The sequence below is a fragment of the Diaphorina citri genome, unplaced genomic scaffold, assembly GCF_000475195.1.
Source record: "Diaphorina citri unplaced genomic scaffold, Diaci psyllid genome assembly version 1.1 scaffold715, whole genome shotgun sequence".
NCBI classification, from domain to species: domain Eukaryota; kingdom Metazoa; phylum Arthropoda; class Insecta; order Hemiptera; family Psyllidae; genus Diaphorina; species Diaphorina citri.
In genome coordinates this window covers 53157-73750 of record NW_007378148.1, presented here as the reverse complement: position 1 = coordinate 73750, position 20594 = coordinate 53157, and positions in this window count along the sequence as shown.

Below are 20594 nucleotides of genomic sequence, written 5' to 3'. Positions count from 1 at the left end.
TGTGAATGAGGGGTGTCGAATTCCCATTGATGAGGTTGTTGTGAAGTACTGAGGTCACTACCAAGGTGTCACCCTATATTGTGTGTGACCATTTGAACACTTTTACGACCTGCATATGATTGACTTTTATGGCTTACAGATTTTTGTACATTTCACTTATGTGTAAATACAAATAAGCCAACCCATCTTAGAAGATGTTTATCGATGGAATTTATTGTGTCTTGATGACACAAATGGTCTCTGAGTTCATTAAAATTGGAGCACGAACGTTCCCTTTTGTAAAGGGACTTTTCAGTCGCAGTAAAAATGAGGTCCCTTTTGAGTGCCTTTAACATTAGGCGTTATTACCCCGAGGAAGGGAACATGGGGTCATTTGCGGAGTATTGTCCTGGGGAGATATTATATGACTTGCTCACACCTTGGTGTTTAAGCGGCGTTTACACTTTGGTCTTTCTAAACAGTTACGCCACTGCCGTCAACCAAAATCCGCTGACACAGCTCTAATCCCTGTCACAAAACAAAGCACATCACAAACTGACGAATTATGTACACAACAGAAGCCGAAATCTTGTAGAAAACTAAACCTGTGTTAAGCCAGCCTAGTTAGCTTGGTTGGTAGCGCGTCTGCCTTGTAAGCGCCAGGCCGCGTGTTCGATTCCCGCTAGGGCCGGATTTTACTCTGAGCGTATAAGGTTCCTTCCCGGAACGGCTGGCTTTCTCCTATCCTGTCTTTCTTCTCTCTTCGCTTTCGGGAAGACCACGGAAGTTGCAGTTCCCTCTCTATCCATAACCTCTTTTTTTAACTGTCCTATGAATGAACGTTTGCTATTCAAAAATTAAAACTTTTAAAAGTTCATAGGTAAAGTCATAGTAGACATCCATCAAGATAGGTAAAATCCCCAAAACAAGATAATTAAGGCCCATCTCACTTACTTACCTTGCCTTCGAATTACACTACCTAGATATGGCTAAACATTCATTATTATTAAATATTTTTTTTTTTTAATTTGTCTGTCCTCCATCTTTCTTCGATTTTTAGGTTACAAAAAGGACCAGAAGAATCTATGGAGTTGTAGTTAGTAAAAAGTAAGGAAAAGAAGAAGAAAAGGTCAAAGAGAAAGAAGAGGAAGAGCAAGAAGAAGAGCAAGAAAAAGGAGAAGTTGAAGGAATAAGGAGAAAAAAAGAAGATCAAGAAGAAGAGGGAGAAGAAGAAGAAGAAGAGCAAGAAGAGAAGATGCCTTTTCCACAAGTTTGGCCATGCCTCGGGATGAACTAGCGGGATTCCGGAGCGAAGCGACGGAATTCAGCTAGTACATATATATATGCACCTTAAACCTACTCGAATTCCTGCACTTATCATTACTTAAGTGTAGATGAAATCACGAAAATTCTATGCAGACAAGACACTAAGGCCAGCCATTTACTATCAGGTAGACTTGATAAGCGAACCTTTTCAGCCGTACCTGTCAGGTCTATTTGATAGTGTGTGTGCTCATCAGGTAGACCTGACAGGAGGACCTGATCATGTGTACCTGCCAGGGCTACCTGATACTGAGTGGCTAGCCTAACAAAGATAGTAAAAAAACATTGTGCAGTGACCCACACCATTCTTGGGGACAAATTCGTTCCTCCTCACTCAAAACTTCACCCAAAAAAAAAAAAAAAAAAAAAAAAAAAAAAAACATCTCGACAATTTTCTGGAACGTGTAAGGACACCCCTAATACAATATCCGTTTCTTAATCTGGCTGGGATAGTTTTCTTGTTATCACTCACTAATATTAAACTGATTATTACACTTTTTATTGCTCTTTTATCTATCACCAATCACCCATTATTTGATTATTGCTTCGGGAGGGTGGGTATTTCTGTGCCGTGCTTTCTTTTCAATAGCATTCATCTTTTCAATTTTTACTATTTTCAAAAAATAAAATGGGGACTGAGTGGAGATGATTTGTGCGACTGTGGATCTATCCAAGACGAGGCCCATCTTCTTGTCTGTCTAAACGTAGGTACAACCTGCAATGAACAGGACCTTCTGCTAGCAAATGATGCGGCGATCCCAGTTGTAGAATACTGGAAGATGGAAGAGGATCTGACATGGTCAATGGTCAAAGCGGACACGGAAAGTAAGAAAGTGTGATTTTTAAAAAGTAGCTTTTATCCTCAGTTTTGGAAGCTGATATTACTGACGTAGTGCTCGGTTGTCAGCTTAGTGTACGGACCGGACAGTACTGTTGTAATGCCCTTGCTTGAGTTGCTTGTCGTTCAGAAGGTCTTGGATTTGATTGCCAGAACTTCCGCGAGGTGCAGATGAGTACGTTCAAATTCAAACTCCCAGTTGTAGAATACTGGAAGATGGAAGAGGATCTGACATGGTCAATGGTCAAAGCGGACACGGAAAGTAAGAAAGTGTGATTTTTATAAAGTAGCTTTTATCCTCAGTTTTGGAAGCTGATATTACTGATGTAGTGCTCGGTTGTCAGCTTAGTGTACGGACCGAACAGTACTGTTGTAATGCCCTTGTTTGTCGTTCAGAAGGTCCCGGATTTGATTGCCAGAACTTCCGCGGGGTGCAGATGAGTACGTTCAAATTCAAACCTTACAGCTTAAAATATCTGGGTAGGTACTTAAAATATCTGGGTAGTAAAATATCTGGGTAGGTACTTCGCGTTCAAACCTAGAAGAGTTTTCTGGTTCTAAAGAAAATCTTGAATTCTAGAAAACAACTTGAAATTTAGAGCGATTGGAGCCCCAATTGGCCCTCTTCATTAACTAGATCATTTCGGGGTGCAGATGAGTACGTTCAAATTCAAACCTTACAGCTTAAAATATCTGGGTAGGTACTTCGCGTTCAAACCTAGAAGAGTTTTCCCCAATTGGCCCTCTTCATGAACTAGGTACTTCGCGTTCAAACCTAGAAGAGTTTTCTGGTTCTAAAGAAAATCTTGAATTCTAGAAAACAACTTGAACTTTAGAGCGACTGGAGCCCCAATTGGCCCTCTTCATTAATTAGATCATCTGCCGGATAACAAATAAGATTTAGAAGAGCAGATGAGAAATCCAGGTGAAACTCTAGATCTGACAAGGCACACGCTTTGATCAGAACATGAACTTCTGGTTAATTGATCCGAACTCTTTCAATCTTGATCAAAAGAAAGTCTTTGACTGAGCTAAGAGCCCTTTGGAAATAACTTATGAGGAACTCTTACCCTTTCCTCGACGAATATCTTAAGAATATCTTGAGTAAATAACGGCATGGAAGAAAGAAGTTGTGTTGTCTGTTTAGCTGAGAGTCTGCTAGTCTGCTGTCTGTTTAAGCGTTTGATTTAGTGGGGTTCAGCAAGGAGATGTTTTTCTACCCCATCTCTAGTTCTTAGGACTTTTCAAAATTCCTTTTCTCGAATTTTAAATCTCCCATTCAAAAGAAATATCTGTCTTGAAACTCTGAAAGTAGGTGATATTTATGAGGGGGTGCGTGTGCCTCCTCCGCTAGCGCGCTTGCATAGTGGCGCTACCTAACGGACGAAAAAAACAACTGCGTAAAGTCTGACGTCACAGATATTTGAACTCCTTCATTAGAACGGAAAATAAAAAATTAAATTTTCGACCTTTTACAGTTATTTTTTCGTAGTTTTGACCTCAGATTTGGATTTTTTCCAACTTTTTACATAGGAATCGACCATTTTTACCCATTTGCAACTGCTCCATTGTTACCCATTTGCAACTGCTCCATTGTAAATGTAGTAAGTACTATACCTACCAATAATGAAGGAATTCTGAATAGGTAGATAGGTACGGGTACGCATTTCATTACCAACTTACCGAATCGACCATTTTTACCCATTTGCAACTGCTCCATTGTTACCCATTTGCAACTGCTCCATTGTAAATGTAGTAAGTACTATACCTACAAATAATGTAGAGGTACATTTTTCTGGCTGGGGGACGTTGAAAGGGCTGATTGAAAGGCTGACGAAAAACGCTGACCCCGTCCGTCCACGGGAAAAGAGTAGAAACCTTCAGGCGAAGGGGGAGTTGGGACCCGTCTAAACGGGAAACCTAGATAAAAACGAAGAAAATCGCGGCCTCTTAATTTATAAATTCGTAATATTGTAATTGGGAAACCTAGATAAACAGAAGAAAAAAATTGACGGTCCCTTGGATTCCCAATTAGACCTATGGAAGGTCCGCATGAATTTTTAAATAAATTCATTTCTTCCTCTGGTAGATAAGTAGCAGTGGCGTAGCGTGTACGAGTATGTACGGCGTGTATGGCGGCCATACAACTCAAAAGTTCACTCTAATGCCCATAAATATTAATGGCGTGTACTGTGGTGGGACTTGGTAGACCTGTGCATGATGCATGAGCCCTACACGCCCTACACTTGAATTTAGACCACGCTACGCCATTGATAAGTAGTCATACATAGACATATTAGTCCGGTACTTTATACTACCTGCTAGACTAGGCAGGATACTAAAGAAGTCAGAGAACAGCGATTCCCAAAAGTTGACTTTTTGGTGGCCCAAACTATGGGTCTAAAGAAGTAGTGTACTCACGTTTAACGGACTGACAGACAATAGAACTGTCCTGCGTGTGCCTCTGAATAAAAAGAAGTCAGAGAACAGCGATTCCCAAAAGTTGACTTTTTGGTGGCCCAAACTATGGGTCTAAAGAAGACGATAAATGGTCCCTAAGTCGAGCTACAGTTACAGTAAATTGGTAAAGTAGTGTACTCACGTTTAACAGACTGACAGACAATAGAACTGTCACAATATAAATACAAAATAAAGTTTGATCAAGGGTGGGGTTAATGCCTAAGGCATTCTCTACCACCCCACCCTTGATGGTACTTTATACTACCTGCTAGACTAGGCAGATACTACAGAAAAGAAGTCAGAGAACAGCGATTCCCAAAAGTTGACTTTTTGGTGGCCCAAACTATGGGTCTAAAGAAGTAGTGTACTCACGTTTAACAGACTGACAGACAATAAAACTGTCTATAACGTCTGCGTGTCCCTCCTGATTTCAAGAATCAGGAAGTGCAAGAGGATTGGATACTGCCGCTTGCATACCGGTGCGGTGCGGTATTGGATGTCTTGGGACAGTATTTTTTCCGACAGTACAGAACCTGTCCATCTATTCGAGACGTTCAGTTAATCGGTAGATACTAGATAGTCAACAAAGAAATACAAGTGGTGCAGTACTGTGTTGTTATACAAGCAGTCTTAGGATTAAGTTTGTGAGCTATAAGAGCCTATTATGACTTTGAGTTTATTTTGTGAGCTATGTACGGTGATGGATGTCTTGGGACAGTATTTTTTCCGACAGTACAGAACCTGTCCATCTATTCGAGACGTTCAGTTAATCGGTAGATACGAAATACAAGTGGTGTCCGACTTCCGACTGTTGGAAATCGGAGTATATCTTGATTTTCAACTCCACGAATTTTGAATGCGACATTTCCTGTGTCAGACTTTGGAGACCACTCCAAATCAAGACAATACCTGATTCGTGTGCTGTGCGTTAGGTGACGCTCCGCGGGGAGAGAGAAAATGACCCGAGGGTATCCTAAACATCTCAAGGTGCACTCTGATTTCAATTATTCGCCGTGTTTCCAGCTAAATCCTGTCTGAGACGAAAAGAAGGACAAAAGGTTCCTTTTCTTCAAAAAATTCCCATTATGCTCGGAAGAAAAGAAGCGTATTTTTGAAGGGAAAGGAAGAATGCACGTTGGGGAAGGTGCGCGACTTATTCAGAAGAAGAATAAATTGAAAAGATTGCATCGAAATAAATCACACATCAGAAATTATTTATGTTAAGAAGTGAGAAGCTGTGCTTTAATCTTGGAGCAGACTGCACGTGGCTTACTCAATTGGAAAACTGAAAGGATAATAGTTTGGAATCTAAAAGGATAATAAAAAAGCTCGGCTCGGTGAACTGTTGAAAGATATGGGATCGAAAACTTTTCAGCACATTTTCTTTATAAATTTTTGACGGATTTCATCAACATGGGACGAATTGATAGAGAGTTGTTGTACAACAAACACACAGACAAACCAACAATGCAAAACTGTCCTCCAATCAGCTTTAGGTGCCATTACTCTCCCAAATCTTCAGATAAGTATCTATCTATCTATTGACGTAATAAGAGCACCACATAACGTTCCGGATAGCTGCAAATGAAGTCTGGATTGCCATGACGATCGCCAACGCACAGGACCTACGTTGAATCAGACGACAGTTTTATCAGTGTTGCCATTTCGGTGTCAAGGTCTCCCCCCCGATCACACGTGTCTCTCCTTATCACCGAAACAAAAATTGGGGCAAACATTTTTTCAACGAAAATGCCATGGGAATTTTTAAAGGAATTTTTTTTTTTTCATAAGGCGTTTTAACACAGGAATACTCTGGTCGTTCACGCCGGTATTAGTTGAATGGGTAAAAGGCAGAGCGGACGAAGTCCAATAGGTAACCCATCTATGACTTGATATACATAGCAGGTAAAGTAGTAACATCTCTGTTTTGTTCTGTAGCGCTACTATTCTGTAGTATAGTATAGGTAAGCTTTTTTGTCTCTTTTGGTTCTCTACTTTGTCATCACTTTTCGGCTAAGCCGACACAACAACAAGTTAGTATGTATAGGTAAGCACATTCATATATCTGTACATTAATCGCCGGAAGTACATTTAACACGTCTTGTTTGTTATACTAGGCTGTTACTATACAGCCTACTTTAAGTAGGTACTACTGTATTAACACATATTATAATAGTTATGTATAGGTATACCTATATGTACTAAACATATTACTGGGTAAATAAGGCATATCCCTAACTATGTACATAATTATGTACTGTCTTGTGGTACATTTTTAATGTCTGTGTACTTCATTATGTACTGTACTGTCTTTAGGTGTACGTATATTCAATTACCTACCGGTATGGTGAAGAGGTCGTTACATTGTCTGTGACATAACGTGTATCCGTGTATACTTTAGGTGTCAACTGCCTGCTCGTTCGTTATGTATTTTGTACCTATGTCATTAGACTCATTAAATATAGTCCCAGCATGTATGTATACTTTGCATAATAGATCAGTTGCGCTTACTTGGGTGATGTTTTAAAGTCATAGAGCAGGAAAAATGAGGACCAACGGAATTTTTCTTTTTCTTCTACGACTTCTAGATCCCGAGATAAATCGATTTAAAAAATACCGTTAAATCGTGAACATTGACGTCACGGCATACGCTCCCGTATGCGATGACGTCACATCAAATGTCCCGAGAAAAGCTCCCTCGCAGGCAACACATTCATGTGTTTGTGGGCATACGTTTCTGCGCATTTTTTTCTGCTCCTCCGCAAGCGAGCTTGCATACTGGCGCTACCTAGCGGACGAAAAAGAAAAAAAACAACTGCGTAAATTCTGACGTCACACATCTTTGAACTCTTTCATTAGAACGGAAAATAAAAATTGAATTTTCGACCTTTTACAGTTATTTTTTCGGAGTTTTGACCTCAGATTTGGATTTTTCCCAACTTTTTACATAGGAATCGACCATTTATTAATATTTTTTACCCATTTGCAACTGCTCCATTACGAAGAGTGAGGATGAGATAAGGAAGGATAGTAATGTACCTATTCGGTCAAAATTTTCAGTGAGATAATTCTTCATTTATGAAAGGTCTTTCTTGTCGTGAAAAGTGAAAGAAATTCCTAGAAACATGACAACACTGTAGGTAATTCTGCTTCCAATTATAATAATTTATTTATTTTTATTATCTTCTTTTTTTTGCACAAATTTTACCGAAATGTAAACAATTAATTCACCATGGGTTACATGGGTATGGAATTGAAGCTAAATAATAAGTGGGTTGTTGGTGAAATCTTGGGTTGTTGTTGGTAAAAAAGAAAAGAAAAAAAAAATCTTCTGAATTCTAGCTCAGATTAAACAATCGTGTATTCTTTTTAACTGTTCACAACCCAGGCTGACTCACTTGATCTTTTAGATCAGACACTTGGGTCATGTAAATATGTTATGTAAGCTGTGATACTTGTGATAAAAGCCTAACAATTGTTGTTGATTTCATTTCCTCAAAAATTTCAAGTTATATCTACTAACCTTGGCCAAACCCAAGATATTTTTTTTTTTTTACTTTCCTCATCCTGTAAAAAGGAAAGTATTGTATTCGCCAAAAATTTATGAAGGAAAATTCCTCAGTAAAAACAGTCCGAAGTTGAATTAACCCAAAATTTCCTACCCATCCAAATATCACACATTTAAAATCCCAAGCAGCATAGCATTCAAAAACTTCGAGACCAACAAAAAAAAAACGTTCAAGAGTGATAAGAACATGATGGATGGTGATGGGGTCTAGTTTAGACTGAAATGTCCTCATGTCTTTGATAGTGGATTAGAGGATTAGAGGACAATACGTTAAACATCTCACTTCCTTTGTCTCTCATCTGTAGTGGAGGATCCCTTGAAAACATGCTAGATAATTACTCCATACCATAACGATACCCTAGCGCTTACAAGGCAGATGCGCTACCAACCAAGCTAACTAGATTGGTACGGGTCGATTATTTTCTGAGTAACGCTATGGCCCGGAATACCCACCGAAGCGTGCATGCCTCAAGCTTTGGTTCTGGGATGCTCCAAATTTTCGGAGTCTGGCCTACAGTAGGGGAGGAAAATAAAGCCTGGAGTCGAACCCTCGGTCACTAGTGATCAAGGCATTCCCTGCCACCCTATAACTAAGATATTGGCTATCTTCAATAACTACTCGCCATGGGCACACCTGTGTTATCAGCAGGTAACCTGGTAGGTAGTTCCCGCGTGAGAAAATAATTCCACAGAGACACAGAAGGGAAATGAACTCGTGAACTCTGCAATACTGAACTCTCTAGCTTATCAGCTCTATAAGAGCTTAAGCAAATGAGTAGTACTAGTCAGTAATGAGAAGCGAACTATTAAACTATCAATAAGAAAGGATGATACGCAGTGGCGTAGCGTGGTCTAAATTCAAGTGTAGGGCCTTGTAGGGCTCATGCACAGGTCTACCAAGTCCCATCACAGTAGGTACATGCCATTAATATTTATGGGCATTAGAGTGAACTTTTGAGTTGTATGGCCGCCATACACGCCATACATACACGCTACGCCACTGATGATACGTGAGAAGGGGTTTAAAAGTGATATCTTTGTTACCTACCTGGTTCGCTCATTTTCCCATGGCAGATTGAATTATGGTAATCCTAAATGAGTATCTAATCTAATCTAAATCATGATTTCTTTGTGGTGAAGCTGAGAGCTTCTTCACAATTTTTGTGGATATCACAGCCTTACTAAGAGCCTCCTTTACCATTTATGACATATCATATTTTTCTTTTTACTCTGGTAATGCCGCCACTGGTCGCTACTCGATTAAAGTAGCTACTCAATTGTCCTCACGAGGCTGAGTGTAGCCCAAACTCCAAGCAGTCGACTACCTTAAGAAAAAAGGTCATGGGACCGAACTGGCGTTCTTCCCTTGTCCCCCGCCCCTTTCTCGACTGTTTTTCTACTGCTATACTGGTAAATGATACCATGGTCCAATAGTCCAAGTTTCACGAATAAAAAGGAAAAAAATTATTACAGTTGGTTAATGTTGATTCAAAGAAACAAACCCAGCAAAATTCCATCATTATGCGATTCCATGAAATCAACCTCCAGTTCTAAATCTACCCTTGCTATCTTGGTAGGGAAAAAATAATATCTAATATTAAAGAAAGAAAAAAAAAAATGTAAATCTCCAAGTCATTACAAAGACACAATACAGCTCGGCTGAAGTTGACAAATTCGAATCAATTACATAAAATAACATTCAAAGGGAAAAAATTAATGTTACATCCATTAGAAACATTTTTTACATAAATATCATTAGATCCCATTGAATCGGGAATGTTTTTCAGTGAACAATTTAACCACAGAAAATCCGATGTTTATTTGTGTTCTAGGGGTGCCAAATTGATGTCATTTTGGTGGGTATACCGCTTGTAGTCGTGTGGTTTTAGAATCACGAGTGAATGGAGGGGGAAGTGTGCCCAATATTACACCGAGTTTGTCCGGAAATTTCTAGGGTTCAGTATCTAGGCCCATTTTTACCGATCTCAGTTTAATAAATGAAGATATGTAGAATATATATATTTTACAAAGTAACATCACTATGACGTTTGTTCAATGTTCACTGATAGTACTATAGGTGATTAAGGAAACTTTTGAAAAAGTTCGAGATGGTTTTGAAGTACATTGTGGTTGTTATTTGTAAATAATTCTATAAGATCTTCGTACTACTAAAATAGTGATATCTGTCAACATGAATTTCGGCATGTTAACCTCCCTAAAAATCTCAAATTTTCGGCAAAGAGCTCGAGGGGTACGATATTGGCCACGTTCCCCTATCCACATTAGATTAATCGGTTTAGATTTGTATTGAAATGTTTGGGTTTTTCACATTTGCCTCTCTAGTCCCAGGGAGTGAAAAAAATACTAATCCCAATACAGATTGGATTCATAAGCGAGAAGACCGGTGTTTGAATCCAAGTTGTGGCAGAGTAATTGAGTCCAAGAAAATGACCATCCTACAGGACAGGTAGTATCTACAATGATTGAAGGTGGGTCATGCGGACACATAATTGTTAACCTCGTATTTTTTGTATTATTTATTTTTTGTATATTTTGTACGTATTTTTTAAAGCGAGAGAGGAGTTTCTGCAATTTATCTCGGACAATTATGTGTTAACACAATAGTCCATTTATCATTCATTAATGAAGGGTACAGGGGATTTTAAGGGACTTTTGAGGTATGATTTAGGATCACATAACAAAACTTTTAGCGAAGAAATTGGCTTGTTATATGATTTTTTTCTTCACAGAAAAAGTCCAATTTTCCTGGTCTACATCATTTTTGCTCTTCGAACATGAAGAGTTAAGCGGATCATTTTTTGTTTGTTTTATTAATACGATGTCAACTTATAAGGAACTAATAAGTCAAAATGCAATTCCCTATTGTTCTCTGTCAAGTGTAATAAGTCAAAGTAGATCTCCTTTCCCAATATACACACTCATCCCCACCCTAAGGGGAGGTAAAGGGGGGATCCTAATATAATGAGGCCTAGGGAAAGAGTAGTGGAGGAATAGGGTCCTATAATAAGGATTAAGGGGGAGGGTTTAGGCTCCTATAATAAGATCTAGCGGGGAGGGGCCGATTCTCTGGTAATCGCTGAGCACCAACTTACCAATAATGTAGAGGTACATTTTTCTGGCTGGGGGACGTTGAAAGGGCTGATTGAAAGGCTGACGAAAAACGCTGACCCCGTCCGTCCACGGGAAAAGAGTAGACTAATTTTTTTTTTTTTTTTTTTTTTTTTTCATTGAGTCTTGAGTCATTCATTGTCCCCATGATGTTTTTTCTTCTTTACTTCTGTGTTTTCTGAGGAGGAAAAACTATGTATTTTTAAAGCGAGAGAGGAGTTTCTGCAATTTATCTTGGATATGGCTATAATAACAGTAAAAAAAGGCAGGCCTTCTTCTCACTTCGCTTTCGGGACGATAAAACGTCAGTAGTTAACAGTTCCCTCTATCAAATCTGGTACGAGCTGATTCATGTATTGTCAATGAAGGCTGTATTTAAGGGCCCCCCTTCGAGTACTGTACGCCAGACTACGAAAATTTCAAATTCGGAAAGGCAGGCGAGTAATATGTAGGAATATATGAGTATGTGCATCTTGCGCCTTCAAATAAAACTTTATATGTCGATACAAAGAGTAGTACATTATTGTATTGTAGGGCGTGTTGCATACTCTACGTAAAGCAGGCATTTCAGCTCTGAAGAAAATTTAGTTTCTTTCCCCCGTAGCCCGTATCGGAATTTAATTTGCCTATTTGATCCAGGCTCGGCGTTTTTGGCCTTATTTTACCCTCTATTTACCATTCGTTCCCTGTTAACGAATTAACCCTTGGAGGGACGGCCCAGCTTGTTAAAGAGTTTTGGATGAGAGGCTTTAGTATTTTATTTTCTTTCAATCCAGCTTGGAGCTTAAAGGATTTGGCTTTTCGAAAAACATTCTCCCCCTTCTCTGTTAAAGCTTCCCATAGAACGAAATATGAGATAGATTCTTGCCAAAACCAAGCTCTCTATAATGTAAGGTTAAGTCGTAGAAACATGGGTACACATTTATGTTATTTTTTGTGGAAAAAGAACAAAATAAAAAGAAGAAGAAAAACAGGGGAGATGGGAATCGAATTTATCATCCTTAGGGTGCCTGGTTGTACCTTGGCCCCCAAAATCACTTTTTGATTTTTTTATTTTTTTCTATTAATGTTATTGGCATAATTTTAATTGGTTTAGAAAGGAAATTTTCTTGGCTATCTATATAATTAGCAATGATTGTTTTACTAATTTTTAATTAAGAGATATACCCAATTTTCCGACACCACCTTTTTGGGGTTCAAGGTACAACTACCCTATGTACCTTGGACCCATACCCTTTGTACCTTGGTCGCAATGTATTTTAAATGGAAAAAATCTTCAAATTTTGAGGGCAAATTTGGGGTTGAAGGGTTGGAGATAGGACTACGTGCCTTATAGCTTTTTTCATCTACTCATTGAGAACTAATACCTCCCAAAATTTCTACTAAATTGGCCAACATTTTTTTTTTTACACCTTTTTTATCCGTCGTACCTTGGCCCCCAGGGCGTTGTACCTTGAACCCTAAGGATGTTGTACCGTTTTGAATGAGGAAATTCTGGTACGAAAGTATACCAGGGGGCCAAGGTACGACGTGTTGAATTTGGGGACCAAGGTGCAAAGGGTTCATTGAGGCCAAGGTACAAAGGAGTGACTTTTTCCGGACTTCTGGGAAATTCTACTATAAAAAATTGGGCAATCAAATTGCAATACCAAGAAAACCAAACCTTACAAAATTTGCTACCGATTGGTAGCGGTTTCAGTTAGATAAAGTAATAATAACTTACCTTCCAATCAAAACAATTTTTTTTAAAAAATGTTCGAAACACAGACCAAAACACGACTTTATTAACTTCTCAACGACAACTGATTTGTTTACAAATCAAATTGCTATGAGCTCGTTGTGAAATTACGCATCAGATACATATTTTTCGGACCCGATAGGTGGCGCCAGTTACCAGAAAAGTCCAGGGGACCAAGGTACAACGGGGGCCAAGGTACGACTAGACACCCTATGTGCATCTTGCGCCTTCAAATAAAACTTTATATTATGTCGATACAAAGAGTAGTACATTATCGCATTGTAGGGCGTGTTGCATACTCTACTTAAAGCAGGCATTTCAGCTCTGAAGAAAATTTAGTTTCTTTCCCCCGTAGCCCGTATTGGAATTTGCCTATTTGATCCGGGGTCGGCGTTTTTAGCCTTATTTTACCCTCTATTTACCATTCGTTCCCTGTTAACGTATTGACCCTTTTTCCCGATTTATAGGGGGGCATTGAAATACAAGAAGAATTTAATGTATATTTTGTAATCATTATTATTTAACATGTATTTTATATTCAAAATATTTAAACAATAAGATTATAATGTATCTATTTCAGATAAAAAATAATTATATAAACAAAAAATTAAATGCTGTTTATTAGAAAACGTCTTCCATTGCTGGGTTTATTGGTTTATTTATCTATCTCTTCTCAGGATATTACTGACTATCTATTCTTACTTCTCAATTCAAATTAATCAATTATTTATTATTAAAATCTAAAATCCGTTTGAATGTTTCAAAAGTCGGTTTTTTGGAGTGTCACTCTTAACGATATGTTATTCATTATCACAACAAATTGGAAGTTTTACTCGCTTACGATCATTCTTGATAGATAGAAAGAAGGGTGAAAAATACTGACTACAAGAGGGTCAAATTTGATGATGGTTATCTATGTATCTTGTTTTATCACTAAATAAAAGTGTTAATAAAATAAATAATACCTATATGTAGATAATAATTAATTTGTATACACAAAATGATATGTATTGCGATGACATGGTTTTCTCAATAACATAAATAAATTATAAACTATGCTAACATTTTTCTAAAAGAAACTACTTTGTTTACAAAATAATATTGGGAGTGTCTTATGTAGATTTTTTCATTTTTATTATTATTATTGAGTTAAATATAAAAAAGAAAAACTACTCTTTTGACTCTTTTCAGTGGACTCTGTTAATGAGTCAGATCCTAAAATATGTAACTCATTCTTCCACAGCTTCATCTCCTTATAGGTGTAGGAAGTTAGGATCGAATCTGAGTCATCGACTGAGTAGTTCACTGAAAAAAAGTAGTTCTTTTTATAACTCACTCATATTTCAAACATCTCTAGTCCCGTGTGCCTCACAATTTCCTCAAGGAAATAAATAATAAGTTCAATTTTTAGCATAATTTTAATGGCAACTTGACAACATGGTTTATTGTAAATTTCTCTTGGAAAAATCTTAGCATAGATTTGAAATTACGCATCAGATACATATTTTTCGGACCCGATAGGTGGCGCCAGTTACCAGAAAAGTCCAGGGGACCAAGGTACAACGGGGGCCAAGGTACGACTAGACACCCTATGTGCATCTTGCGCCTTCAAATAAAACTTTATATTATGTCGATACAAAGAGTAGTACATTATCGCATTGTAGGGCGTGTTGCATACTCTACTTAAAGCAGGCATTTCAGCTCTGAAGAAAATTTAGTTTCTTTCCCCCGTAGCCCGTATTGGAATTTGCCTATTTGATCCGGGGTCGGCGTTTTTAGCCTTATTTTACCCTCTATTTACCATTCGTTCCCTGTTAACGTATTGACCCTTTTTCCCGATTTATAGGGGGGCATTGAAATACAAGAAGAATTTAATGTATATTTTGTAATCATTATTATTTAACATGTATTTTATATTCAAAATATTTAAACAATAAGATTATAATGTATCTATTTCAGATAAAAAATAATTATATAAACAAAAAATTAAATGCTGTTTATTAGAAAACGTCTTCCATTGCTGGGTTTATTGGTTTATTTATCTATCTCTTCTCAGGATATTACTGACTATCTATTCTTACTTCTCAATTCAAATTAATCAATTATTTATTATTAAAATCTAAAATCCGTTTGAATGTTTCAAAAGTCGGTTTTTTGGAGTGTCACTCTTAACGATATGTTATTCATTATCACAACAAATTGGAAGTTTTACTCGCTTACGATCATTCTTGATAGATAGAAAGAAGGGTGAAAAATACTGACTACAAGAGGGTCAAATTTGATGATGGTTATCTATGTATCTTGTTTTATCACTAAATAAAAGTGTTAATAAAATAAATAATACCTATATGTAGATAATAATTAATTTGTATACACAAAATGATATGTATTGCGATGACATGGTTTTCTCAATAACATAAATAAATTATAAACTATGCTAACATTTTTCTAAAAGAAACTACTTTGTTTACAAAATAATATTGGGAGTGTCTTATGTAGATTTTTTCATTTTTATTATTATTATTGAGTTAAATATAAAAAAGAAAAACTACTCTTTTGACTCTTTTCAGTGGACTCTGTTAATGAGTCAGATCCTAAAATATGTAACTCATTCTTCCACAGCTTCATCTCCTTATAGGTGTAGGAAGTTAGGATCGAATCTGAGTCATCGACTGAGTAGTTCACTGAAAAAAGTAGTTCTTTTTATAACTCACTCATATTTTAAACATCTCTAGTCCCGTCTCCCGTGTGCCTCACAATTTCCTCAAGGAAATAAATAATAAGTTCAATTTTTAGCATAATTTTAATGGCAACTTGACAACATGGTTTATTAACTCACTCATATTTTAAACATCTCTAGTCCCGTGTGCCTCACAATTTCCTCAAGGAAATAAATAATAAGTTCACTTTTTAGCATAATTTTAATGGCAACTTGACAACATGGTTTATTGTAAATTTCTCTTGGAAAAATCTTAGCATAGATTTATCTTACTAGTAAATAAATATAGGGCTAATAATATTACTTCAATAAACTATAATACATTGGAATGATAATCTAAAAATTGAAAGTCGAAGTAAAATTTAAAATCGTAATATAAAATAGAAATATAATTCATAAAAGTAAAGAGAATAAAATGAAATCACTCTTGGCTTATAAAATAAAATAAAAAAATATTCAACGTAAATACCTAAATATCGATATAAGAATAATAATTATATTAATTTAGAGGCTAGCTGGGTTTTCATGTTTTCATGTTTTCATGTTTTTTTTTTTTTTTTTTTTTTTTTTTTGGCCCCTAAAAAAATCAAATTAATGCACACAAAATTAATAAAATATCTAGGTCAAATTAACAATGGTTAATTAGTAAAATAAAACTTTAAATAAATAATAAAAAGCAGTTAATACCAGTTGACAATATTTATGAGTAAATAAATACGAGAAATAAATACCTAAATAAATAACCTAGTCAATATAAAAAATATAAAAAACAATATAGGTATATAGTCAATATAAAAAACATAAAATCAATATGCAATGACGAGTAATCACCAATACAAATTTAGAAATCAAAATAAAATACCAAATTCCTCTATGAAGTGAAAATGAGTACTTTGAGAGTTTTTAATTCGAATTAAAATATTGATGAAAAAGAGAACTAGGAAATGAAGGGATTTAATTGAAAACTAACCCAATTAGAGTTGGAGAAATTATTTATTTACTCGTACTTTTATTTATTTGAAAAGTATATGGGTGGGGGTAGTTTTTACCTTTTAAGTTTCTCCTAAAACAACTTCTATCCATATTCTATTTTATTTAAATATTCATGTGTTTAAGGACAATGCTCTCTCTCTCTCCCTCTCTCTCTTCCTCCTACTTCTCTCTTTCTCTCTCTCAAGGATTTCAATTAGCTGAGTAGGTAAGTATTGAATAAAGACAGCAGCTCTTTTTCTTTTACCCTTACTTTCTGACTTCATTCAGGTAAATGGTTGCATCACCGGAGCTAAGCAACATCAAGTGTGACGAACATCTGAATGAGTGACCTGTTTCCTCTCTTTATACACTTGAGAGCAATAAATTCGGGGCAAAAATATTCCTGAAGTTTTTGATTTTTCTAATTTTTCCCGAAGACATGTTTGGTTCTTAAGAGGTATCAAAAGAAAGGTAATTTTGTTGACTTTTAGAAACTGTGATTGGTTTTGAAAAACTTAAGTCATTAAAAAAAGAAAATTAAAAATGCAAGACAAGTTCAAAACAAAGGAAAACATCGAAGTTAAAACTCAATGAAAATCGGTTTATTAGTGCATGATTATGAACTTTTTTCACACAAGAGGTGGCACTTAGTACCTCATGTTCCATTCTCAAACTTGTATGACAGCCTACATTCGGTTCCTCATGAACAGGATGGGATACCTAGTCCAGCCATAGCTACTCTAACTCTACTACAAGTATATACAATAGTTGCTTCCCCTATACTATAGTTGGCTCTTCATGATTAAAACAACAAAGAAAATTAACCTAGAAGAATGAAGAAAAAGGGGAAGAAACCCCGTTTCATTTCCGTAGAGAAAAAAAAAATGTAATTTTCATAGAGCATTATACCGGGTGGCTTTGAAATGTAAAGATAGAAATGAATTGATGATTCTCATGAAAAATATAACTGTCCAAATGTATTTTTTTCGTAAAGATCGTCAAAAATAATAAATAATCCGAAAAGATGCTAGATAGAAGGCTTTAAGCAAGTTTTCTATTATAATATCATTGGGGGAAAAAATATTGAAATATATATGAACAATGTAGGTACATAACCATATAGGTTTATTTTATAAAATCCAACACCCCACTGGACCGTTCCTAATTAACCCTTCGCAGCACGCCCTCGTTACGTCGTCACTCCGTCAAATCAAATCGGCCGTCCGCGACGTTGCCGGATGGCGGCGAACGTCAAGGCCAGCGCTGTTGCCAAGAGTACGCTATGGTTCAAGGTCAGCCGGGCTGAGGCGTTAGGATCACGTGACCACCGTCCTCTTCGCACTCAACCATTGTAGCTTTCTCACACTGTATTTGTATTTTTTTTCCTCTCTCTTGTACCTTACCTTTCTCTTTCCTCTATTTCACACCCCTCTCTCTCTCTACCGTCCTCTTCGCACTCAACCATTGTAGCTTTCTCACACTATCGGCCTCCAGGAGGAGCTTGCATTTGAACTGATGCTCGAAACTGGCTTCGTCCACGACATATTCTCTGTGATTTAGGAGGAGGAGGAGAAGGGATAGGAAGAAGAGGAGGAGGAGGATCAGGAGTCGGCCTCCAGGAGGAGCTTGCATTTGAACTGATGTTCGAAACTGGCTTCGTCCACGACATATTCTCTGTGATATGGGAGGAGGAGGAGAAGGGATAGGAAGAAGAGGAGGAGGAGGATCAGGAATAGGTGAAAGAAGAGAAGAATATAGAGGGGAGGGAGGAAAAGAAGGGGAGGAATAGGAAGAGTAATAGAAGGAGGGATGAAGAGGAAGAGGACGAGAAGGGGAAGGAAAAGGAGTAATAGGCAGAAAAATAGAGGAGAAGGAATAAAGAGGAGGACGAGAAGAGGAGAAGGTAGAAGAATAGGAAGAGTAATAGAAGGAGGGATGAAGAGGAGGAGGACGAGAAGGGGAAGGAAAAGGAGTAATAGGCAGAAAAATAGAGGAGAAGGAATAAAGAGGAGGACGAGAAGAGGAGAAGGTAGAGGAAGAGGACAAGGGTAGAAGGAAGAGGAACAGTAAAAGTGAGAATAGGAGGAGGAAGAAGAAGAAGAAGAAGAAGAAGAAGAAGAAGAAGAAGATAAAGAAGGGATGGAGGGAGAAGAAGAGAAGGAGGAGGAGGAAGAATAGGTGGAAGAAGAGGAGAAGATAGGAAGGGAGGAGGGGGGGGGAAGAGGAAAAGGATATGGAAGGGGAGGAAATGGAGCAAGAGGATATTGAGGAAGGAGTATGAAAAGGAGAAGCAGGTGGAATGAAAGGAGGAGGAAAAAAGGTGGAGTAAGATTAGGGGGGAACAAGATGAAAAAGAAGAAGAAAGGAGAAAATTAAACAAGCCAAAATCAAATTAATGCACACAAAATTAATAATATATAGGTCAAATTAACAATGGTTAATTAGTAAAATAAAACTTTAAATTTTAAATAAATAATAAATACCAGTTGACAATATTTATGAGTAAATAAATACGAGGAATAAATACCTAAATAAATAACCTAGTCAATATAAAAAACATAAAATCAATATGCAATGACGAGTAATCACCAATAAAAATTTAGAAATCAAAATAAAATACCGAAACTCCTCTATGAAGTGAAAATGAGTACTTTGGGAGTTTTTAATTCGAATTTAAATATTGATGAAAAAGAGAACAAGGAAATGAAGGGATTTAATTGAAAACTAACCCAATTAGAGTTGGAGAAATTATTTATTTACTCGTACTTTTATTTATTTGAAAAGTATATGGGTGGGGGTGGTTTTTACCTTTTAAGTTTCTCCTAAAACAACTTCTATCCATATTCCATTTTATTTAAATATTCATGTGTTTAAGGACAATTCTCTCTCTCTCTCTTCCTCCTACTTCTCTCTTTCTCCCTCACTTCTCTTTCTCTCTCTCAAGGATTTCAATTAGCTGAGTAGGTAAGTACTGAATAAAGACAGCAGCTCTTTTTCTTTTACCCTTACTTTCTGACTTCATTCAGGTAAATGGTTGCATCACCGGAGCTAAGCAACATCTCATCACCCTCTCAATCAGCCGTAACTAGGGTGATCGCTTTTGGGTTATTTGATTTTGGCTACAAAAAATTTACGAGTGGATGCCCTTCGCACTCAACCATTGTAGCTTTCTCACACTGTATTTGTATTTTTTTTCCTCTCTCTCGTACCTTACCTTTCTCTTTCCTCTATTTCACACCCCTCTCTCTCTCTACCGTCCTCTTCGCACTCAACCATTGTAGCTTTCTCACACTGTATTTGTATTTTTTTCCTCTCTCTCGTACCTTACCTTTCTCTTTCCTCTATTTCACACCCCTCTCTCTCTCTACCGTCCTCTTCGCACTCAACCATTGTAGCTTTCTCACACTGTATTTGTATTTTTTTTCCTCTCTCTTGTACCTTACCTTTCTCTTTCCTCTATTTCACACCCCTCTCTTTCTCTCCCGTCCTCTATAATACTCTATATCATTCCTCCTTACCTCACCTTTTATCTTTCTTTTTTCTCTTTTTCTCACCTCTTTTCTATCTCCCACCCTCACTTTCTGTTTCTCTCCCTCCCTACCTATCTTCTTCTCCTCTCCTTCTCACCTGTTCTGTTTCTCCCTCCTTCTTCTCGCCATTTTTCTATACCCCTACTTTCTCTGTTCCTCCTTCCTTTCTCTGTTTATGGCGCTATTTCTGTCTCTATTGAATTTCTTTGTTCCCCATAGCTTCCCTCGGAGTTTTCTTATCTATTAAAGGTCATCTATTTAAAACGTACCTGCACCCTCTGCGACTATTACGGGCAAGGTAATAGAAATCGTTTAGAACAGAGGTTCTCAAACGGGGG